The sequence below is a fragment of the Filicampus tigris genome, chromosome 9 (genome assembly GCF_054856515.1).
Source record: "Filicampus tigris isolate MCC_2025a chromosome 9, RoL_Ftig_1.0, whole genome shotgun sequence".
Classification (NCBI taxonomy): domain Eukaryota; kingdom Metazoa; phylum Chordata; class Actinopteri; order Syngnathiformes; family Syngnathidae; genus Filicampus; species Filicampus tigris.
Window position 1 is genome coordinate 12,936,234 of NC_141225.1, and position 9,430 is coordinate 12,945,663.

The 9,430-nt window shown below is 39.7% G+C and overlaps 1 non-coding gene across 1 annotated transcript; it reads right to left on the bottom strand.

Moving 5' to 3' along the window:
* Window positions 1–7,373: 7,373 nt before the first annotated feature.
* Window positions 7,374–7,446, bottom strand: trnaf-gaa (transfer RNA phenylalanine (anticodon GAA)). The gene has a single exon. It is a non-coding gene; the product is annotated as a tRNA-Phe (tRNA).
* Window positions 7,447–9,430: the final 1,984 nt, after the last annotated feature.

Genomic DNA, 9,430 nt, shown 5'->3' on the forward strand with positions numbered 1-9,430 from the left:
GTTAGATAAGATAATACTTTATTGAACCGAGAGGGGAATCCCAAGTGTGACAGCAGTACAATGTGAAGTAGCAAACAGCAGATTATTTATATAAAAAAAAAATAGAATAAAGTTTCCCCCAATCTCAATTCTTCATAAAGACATTTTGACACTCCAACACAGCTTTCTTCCATGTTCACTCCCCGTTGGTGTAATGGCCATGTGTCTTAACGCTAATGCGTGTAGCTGCATAAGCCCTCATCTTGTTAACATAACCACACAAAGGGAAGTGTTCTCATACTATCACACCTGCCGAGCTAGCATACAACACAACTGATGTCGCCCACCCCAAGCTATGTGCAATGAGGTGACTGAACCAGACTATCTTTTGTTGTGTGTTTTCCGTGGTGGCACAGCAGACCCGCACAGGTACAAAATGAGCACGCCAATCTCCTTGGCAGCCAGAGGGTTAATTCCCAGGCTATATTAAGACCTAAAGATGCACTGGTCAATGACATTCTTAGCCTAATAGAGAAGGCCTAGTACTTTGAGTCCTGCCCTGGATCAAATTACGCTGGGGTCTATCAGCAGCCGGACCGAGGCGAGACAAGACGCGTGGTCATACAAGGGGCATCGAGACGACCTTGTAGAGTTCTTATTACAAACCTGGAAGAGAAGCTATTGATTTACTAGATACTGTAATCACTCTGGACAAACATTACCAAAGATTAAACTGCCACATTTCTTTGTTTAGTGGATCTTTTGATCGATTTGGCTGAAAAAAAAACCCCAAGTTCCCAAGTTCAAAAATACACTTTAAACAAATAAAAGTGCCTTTAACCACATATACCTTATTGCTGCGCTGAGGGCCGATATAGATTTTTTTTTCTCCCATTTCATGGTCTGTTACATAACGGAATGTAGCTAGAGGCCTGGGGGCCACAGAGAGCGCAAGTCCCGTTTTTCAAAACATATCCCCAGTTTTGTCATTATTGTAAACCATGTCCTCTTTCTGTAGCAACCCGACTGACACCGTGCAGTCTGCAGTGGCCCTAAAGAGGAAAGTGGATATTTTGAAAGACGGGGCTCGCTCTCATTCACTCCATTCAAGTTAATGGATCCGGCAACGTGTGCATGGCTCGTGAAAATCTTTACCACAAGATTTACTTATTTAATCTACAGATGCATTTGAAATTGGAAATATGGTTAAGTATTGTTGTATAACACAAAATCCCATATTTTTCGGACTATAAGTTGCACCAGTCAAAAAATGCATCATAAAGGAGAAAAAAAACATCTATAAATCGTTTCGGAATATAAATTACATTTTGGCGGTAACGCATGACTACTAATTCTTCTTCTTCTTCTTCTTCTTCTTCCATTTCTTTTTTTCTTTCTTTACCACCAAAAGAAAGGCAGAACAATTGGGAAACAAGGATATTGGGAAACAGGGATTTTGGGTGCCAGTCGAGGCTGTAATTTTAATGTATACAAGTCACACTTGAGCATAAGTCGCAGGACCATCCAACCTATGGAAAAAAGTGTGACTTATAGTCAGAAAGATATGGTAGGAGTACTGTATATCATAAGTGGGCACTTCACCCTTTTTTGCCGGTCTGTCTTCTGTCCTCCGTCCGCGACCTGGGTACTCTTGCGTCCTCATCCTTCCATTCTTATTCATAAAAATAATCGTCCTCCAACCCCTTCCGTCCTCGTCCTTTTAAAACGCTTCCGTCCTTACATTCCGTCTGGGACGGACGGACCGGTAAGTCCCTGGGACGGAATGCCCATCTCTGCTGTACAGTATATACTGTATTTTTATGACTTTGCGTCAGGCAGCTCTGTCTCACACACTTAAAACTAGGAAATGGGCATGTGCAATGAGTTCCTTGCTGCTTTGCTTAAGGAAATGTTTAAATCTGTCGGCCGATCAAATGACAGCGATTTCATGGCCCTCCACGGCCTGCTTTCTAGAACCACATCGGAATAGATTCTAAGGAATGGTTCCATTGTAATTGCTCAGCCCCGAAAAAGTGTCATGGAAAAGCGACCACAAAGTGCGGAACCAGGCTTTTTGGGGTGGAACCAGTACAACTGAAAATAGGTTTAACAGGTCAGTCTTGGTACCATGACAGACATCTGTCTTGGAACAGGAGACTGAGGAAATCATCATAAAAGTGATTTCCCTAAATAAAGCTGAAGAGTTTGCCTTCTTCCTCTTTCTCCTTTTTCCTGCCTTCGTTCTAAGGCTCACGTGACATGTTGGGGCCAGTGAGGAAGTGGGTTGGTGAGAGGAAATATGTGAGCGAGCAGGCCTCAAAAGTAGTACGTGTAACAAGCATTATAATCTTATGTTTACATTCGGCCACACTCACTTCTGAATAGAGGAAGTCGACTTGGGAGGGTGTTGCTAAATACAGGAAGTATGAATATTTTATGTGTGCGCACTGCAAAACAAACCGCTTATCCTATCCTCTTATGCATGCTGACATACAAACTTATTTGCGGGGGGAAAAAAAAACAGCTGACAGAAAGACAAAGACAAAGTGTCTTTTGCATAGCAAAGCTTAAATGAGAGGAAAGAACAGGTGCTATTAATGACATCAAATGTAGGGTCCCCAAATCTTGCAGGCTGGTATTTGGCTGACTCTCAAAGATGTTGGATTTGGAACATTGTGGCAGTGAGAAATGATTGCCAATTGGCAGTGTAAGGTGATTATTTATCTGTCACAGATAAACAAATGACATGTACATTATGTTCATGGTGCGACATTAGATTCTATAAGTTGCTCCAATTTCCAGTTGGCACAATGTCTATTATGTGCAGCCTGCCCCCTGTTCACATGGGGTCACATGGTTTGCTGGCCCCAATCATTGGCCACAACATGAGCTACAATGAGATCCAGTATAATAGCTGTATCAAAAATTCTACAAAGGTAATTCCTGCAGTTTTGAATCACACCACATTACTAAACATATTGTTAAAATGGAAGGCTACCACAACCTTTTTTTTTTTTTTTTTTTTTTTTTTACAAGAATTTGTTCCAGAAGCGACAAAATGGCCGCCCCTGAGATGGCGAAAGACTTTTTGCTGCTAAACCCATATTCCACAAACGCAGCATTAATCAGACTGCCGTGTTTCGACTAGTGAAGGTGCATATAAAATATTATTGCAAAGATTTTTGGGGGGTTGACTTCCCCTTTAAATGGATACCTCCCTGACAGTGTCAAATCGAGCCTTATTAGACAGAATTATTGATACAGAATTGGATCTCATTAACTGTAACTGTATGTATGCAACCTTATTTTTGCTGTTATCCTTAAATGTAAAGGACCACCTATTAATTTGACCTTGTTGCTTACGATGAATTACCATTCAAAATGAATAGGGCTCGACAATCAGAAATAATTCCTAAAAGAAGATTGCTTTGGAGCCCTGACATGGAAGAGATGTCATGATTTGGGATGATGCCAGACATTTTGTGATAACTGGCTTGCAATAACAAACCATAACCATAGCCTTATCGACTGTACATAAACTAAGTGATAAGAAACTGCTTGGAACTGAAGACTTTTTTTTTCCCCCAACTGACACGCCCAATTTTCAAAACCCCTGATGATTCCACAGAATATCTGAATTAAATGTGTGAACAGATTAATAAGCTATTAACGACAACATAACCCCAGAAAGTTATAAAATTATTTTTCATCTTATGTGTGACTCAGTCCCATCCTTTCCGTATTTCCCATGAAGTATTCAAACAAACTAACTGTAGTCTAAAACTATGTTTTGATGAACACCTGGTTGGAGCGACTTGACAAACACACATAAACATAAAATAAAATGAACACGTGTCATGTTCGGGGTGCAGTGGGTTCAGTTTGCCTTGAGAAAGGTGTGTATAAATAAACTAAGGAGTGGCGTCTTTATGGGCGGACGTTCATGAAGAAAAGGGAAGTGAGAGCAGCCAAAGGCAAAGGTGGCACGGTGGGGAGATTAAAAATAGTTCCTAGATATTTTATTATAGATATTTTATAGCAACAAAAGACCCATCGTCATACATCTCACACAAGATCACCGCTTACTTCACCAGATTCAGCTCAACCAGCATCATGGGTTTAGTTCTGTGTGATGATTCTTGCTTTTTCCTTGGCTTTTTGTAGGGACCAGTCCCTAGAAAAAGAAGGAGGAAAGTGGATTCACAGGTGTAGACAAGTTTAGGTCGAATGTTTTCCAGCTTTATTACCAAGACTGGTAAATGTATTTTCACACTTTCATGATGTTTGATTAAGTAAGAATGAAAAAGTCATTATGCCCCATAATACAACATCATTACTGACTGTTTCACTTTACTATTACCAGCGCTTAAATCTCCTGCAAAATGTAATCCAAGGTTTGTTTCTAAACACATTATACATGTTTGAAGATAACTGCTGAAAACATGTAGAACTGAATTGTGGTGATGTATTGTTAAACTGTAAGCTGTGTTTCACCATTTAGTTTTTCCAAATTTTGGAGGCGTGGCTAAAATGTCAGTGACACGCTTGGGAGTCTGGCATAAGTCGCCCCTCCCCCATCAGATAAGAACTTTAGCTGCCCAGTTATGGGCTTCTGTGCTTATGATTACAGTCCACAGTAACCACTGTATTCAATGTTGAATTTGAGTCTCCCAACGTGATTTTACATGGTGTAAGCTATCATCGTTTTCATAGCGCATATACACACTTCTATCAACAGAAGTGGTATTTAATCGACACACCCTGAGCGGGGCGTGGTTTCAACGCATTCAGCGGGAACGCCCACAGGATTTGAGAGGGTAGACTATAGCTTGATTTTGACTGTGTTGAAGGTGCATTCTATGTACTTTACTAAACTGTATTAAATTTGGCAGGGTTGTTAACATTTAAAACATTTATTTTTGTTCCACAGGGTCTTTGGCTTTTTTCACACCAACACACGACTGTTAAGAACTTGTAACAAATTGTTATGCCAGTCACTGGGCAGTCATTGTAGTAGTCAAGTAACTATACAGAGACAGCAACACAGGTGTAAAATCTAGGCGCAGTGTCAGTTAGTTAGGAGATACTTGAGGTTTGCTATGTACATCGTTGGCATGTGATGTAAAGCTGTTATATAATAACAGGATAGGGCTTGTGTATATCATATTAAAGTATATCTTACCAAGGCACATATTTTACATTAGAAAGAGCTGACGGTACACGACCAAACATAAACGTGACATAAAGACCTGTAAATATACTGAAATAACGACGACCTTGTCTCAGTTTACTCATATATTCACTTGTTAAGTGCAAAGTCTGGGCCTGTTTAGTAGAACACAAACCTAATATCAATGCAAGAATTCATGACTTATTCTGTTGTATGAATGGCAACAGGTGGATACACGGGTTAATTCAACTTACTCCCATCTAGTGGAAGAGCATGTAATTGTTCTACCTGTCATTATAGGTCACTGACATAGATACTGTAGATTAATAATTATAAATTATTTGAAGTAAATAAATAATAACTTTCGTACCAATTAGGTTATATGAAATTGGATAATTTCTCATGCCACAACTGATGAATTAGCCACTCATATCCCACGGCACAGCGGTTGGGAATCACTGCTTTAAATCACTTTTAAAATAGTCGATTAATAAAAAATGTACCAAGGCGATAATTTAGAATTTTGCACAACACCAACAGGCAGTCATGTTGAGAAATACACGTCATGTGAATGTGTTCTAGTGGTACAAGTAATTGTTTGTTTTTATCACGAAGCAGCTATGCCATATGTTGAATGTTGCATCAGAGTGATTGCACAATAACAGAGAGCTTGTTTTTGTCAAATTGTGCCCAAAACTCTGAACGTGCCAAAGATTGAATTCTCTGTGGACAGTTTGTATACAGCCTGAAGATATTCCTTATCCAAGCACGTTTTGCTATCGCACCATATAGAGCAGATATGTTAAATCAAAGTCCCTCTTTTATTGCATAAAGCAGTGGTTGGGAAAAGTATTATACCCAGTAGAATGTTCCAAATGACTTACTATACTAACATTAAAATACAATAGCATAGTATGCCCAAATGTTCATAATAAAGGCTTAAGTTTTATTCCTAAAATATATGCAGTGGCTGCCAGTTGCAGTATTCGCATGGTATAGGGACCGGGCCAGCCCACAAATACAGAAAATCCACCTATGAAATGTATTGGAGCCATTTAAACTGAAAAGTCTTCAAAAATATGACTCCCAAGATGTGACTTGATGTTTCATGTTAATGATGCATAATAAAAGGAGATGCTTATGGGATTGATAGTGTAGTTATTTTATGTATGTGTACATGCAATAGAGAATGTTAGAGAATCTTGCAAATATATTAAAGCAGTGATTCCCAACCAAGGTGACGCAGGAAATGATCCACCATTCAACATGGTCATATAGGATCGAATCCACAACCTGCGGGTTGACGAACACTCCTCCCCTAATACACAAATTCAACTAACAGGCCTGAATTTCACAACGGGTCTGCCAGTTTGTGAGTAAAGAGAAACTAGTAATTCATCTTCATTTGACATTTCAGTATTTATGCTTTGTGTGACATTTTTTAATGTTTGTGAGCCGTAAGATTTTTGTAATGTAAGTGGGTGCATTGGTTGACACTGCTTGGGAAACATACAGTATTATGTTTAGGCGATAATTAAACACTAAATCCCTGACTAGTAGTAACGTGAGTCAATTACTGCGACCACTGTTTGAGAAAATGAACTTATATTTGTGTTTTAGATTTCTAATCTTTATTTCAAACTAACATGAACGTAAACATGCTGCCCTAACGTGAACTGCCTGTTTACAAACTCGCGAGGGAGACTCTTCACTGGTTTATTGGACAAGATCGCCCCCTGTAGATGACTATTATTTGGGCACGAATGGTATTTTTCTTTTACGCACGTCTATTAAAAATACTAAATACGAATGTATAAAGGAAACTAGTTAATACCATAAAACTAAAATATTACAGTTATCCATGTATTTATTTTATGGAACGCATAAAATGTCAGTGACACGCTTGGGAGTCTGGCATAAGTCGCCCCTCCCCCATCAGATAAGAACTTTAGCTGCCCAGTGATGGGCTTCTGTGCTTATGATTACAGTCCACAGTAACCACTGTATTCAATGTTAAATTTGAGTCTCCCAACGTGATTTTACATGGTGTAAGCTATCATCGTTTTCATAGCGCGTATAGACACTTCTATCAACAGATGTTGTGTGTACAACATACCTACGTAACAACGTAAACAAGTCATGATGTCACTGTGCTTTGCAATTTTACAACTGAATGTCATCGGTCTCTTTTCAGGCAGACTAAAAAATAATGTAAAGCACCTTATGCCGAAACCCGGGATCGAACCAGGGACCTTTAGATCTTCAGTCTAACGCTCTCCCAACTGAGCTATTTCGGCACGCCGTATATGCCCACAGTTATTCGTGTTCTAAACAGCACTAAACGCTATTGGTTTGCTAGGTAGATTATCCTTACTTTGTGAACATAATCTGAATTTGGAGAAAATTAAGGAGAAACGAGGAATAACAGTCCTACCATCCTACCATGGCAGTATGTCGAAATTCTTTGCGTTTTCCCACCACTTCAGGCTTGTCGCGTTGTGGGTTTCTGCCTCTGGGCCGGGTGACGTTGTTCTAATGTTTGAACACAGGGAGACGCTAGAGCAGCACACTCAGCCATAACAAGGCGGCACTGCTGTACAATGTAATCACATCTAATGTTGGCTTCAGTGCAGCGTAGGAGAGCAGAGAATAGGAGAGTTTGCATACGTCGACCCTCTTGTTGAGCTAAATAAGGTATTAGAAACAAACACCTTCAGTCTGTTGTAACTAAACTACACGAACGATCCTAAACAATGTGAAATTAGCATCTCGAGGTAGTAACTGAGCGTTATCATCTTTTTCAAGCCTGAATATTTGATTGTTCTTCAATTGGATCTCTACGTAAGATGACAACCTTCTATCCACCTGTCCCATCTTCTTCAGGGACCTGAAATTTGAAATTGGAATTGCTGTCTATCATTCTCCCGAATCCACGAATACTCAACATGCACCAACCCCACCCCGCCTTTTTTTTTTTGCAAGCAGGTGTTATTTTGTGAAAATGTATGTATTTTTGGGGGTCTACAATGCAACCCCTCAAAAACTCACTCATTAGCACTCTGTGGAACATTAGACAAAACCACCCCAGGACACCAGTTTCATCATCTACAATGCATGAAATTGGATGGATATAACTATCATTAGAGGATGCACAAAAAAGTCTCAAGGGCCCATGCCTGAAATTTAACTGAAAGTCAACCATTTCAGTTGGAAGCTGCAATATTGGCCAAATTCCAGGGCTGGTACTCTGACGAACTCCCGAGACACCAATTTCAACCATCGACACATACAGTAATTGGTTGGACATGTCTGTCATAACAGGATGTAAAAATTCTCAGGATGTTAGACATTTTGGTTTGGAGCTGCCATTTTGGGTGAATTCCGGGGCTTGTACGTTGACAATGTTCTACTAGGGAATTTGTTCAAAAATAAGGCCCCTAATGGAGAAGTTATCCTCGAGTTGGGCTATTTAATGTAGGCAGAGCTTAGCCAAAGTTTGATGATCGTTTCGAGCATTCACCATGAAAAAAGGGCATGTGAAGGCCTGTTAATCGCTTCTTTAATTTTGAGTACAGTCTCTTGTTTATCGAGGGGTTATATTCAGAACCCCCTGCAGTAGACAAAAATCCATGAAGTAGTGATTTATTTGATAATTTATATATAATTTAAAACTTTATGCATAATACCAATAGGCTACAAATTATGCACATGAGGTGCATGTTTTATTTTTACCCACTTGAGGTCGCCATCCAAACATTCTACACTTTAGAATCTCTGACTTTGCCTGTTGAATGACGTGGGAGTCAGTGTATGAGCGTGCAGAGTTGACTGTGGGTGGCTCAGGATAACAGCATGCTGTTAAGTAGCTAGCCATTAGCCATTTTGCACGTTGAGTGCCTCTGGGCATCAATTGTGTCCTGCAGCTAGTGTAAGAATGTGCTTGTTACGTGTATTTTGTTACTGGCTGTGTCTACCCTTGATTGACCACTTGTGGAAGGATTTACAATTCATTCTACAATTCACTGGCAGTCTTAGGCTACATTAAATTAGCTAACACTGTTACTGTAGACGTGCAGATGTGTTCTTTTTTTAAGTGTGAAATGATCCCAATCTTCTGACATTATCTGTCTTTTACACACTTTTTCCTCCTACATCGAGCTGATTCATACATCAGACTGCAGTTCCAGAAAAATGTAGAAGTAGAAAAACGATTTAATGTCAAAAGCTTTATTATTAGGTAACCGCCACTTCAGTGGTGTTTGGAGGACTGGGAAAATACTG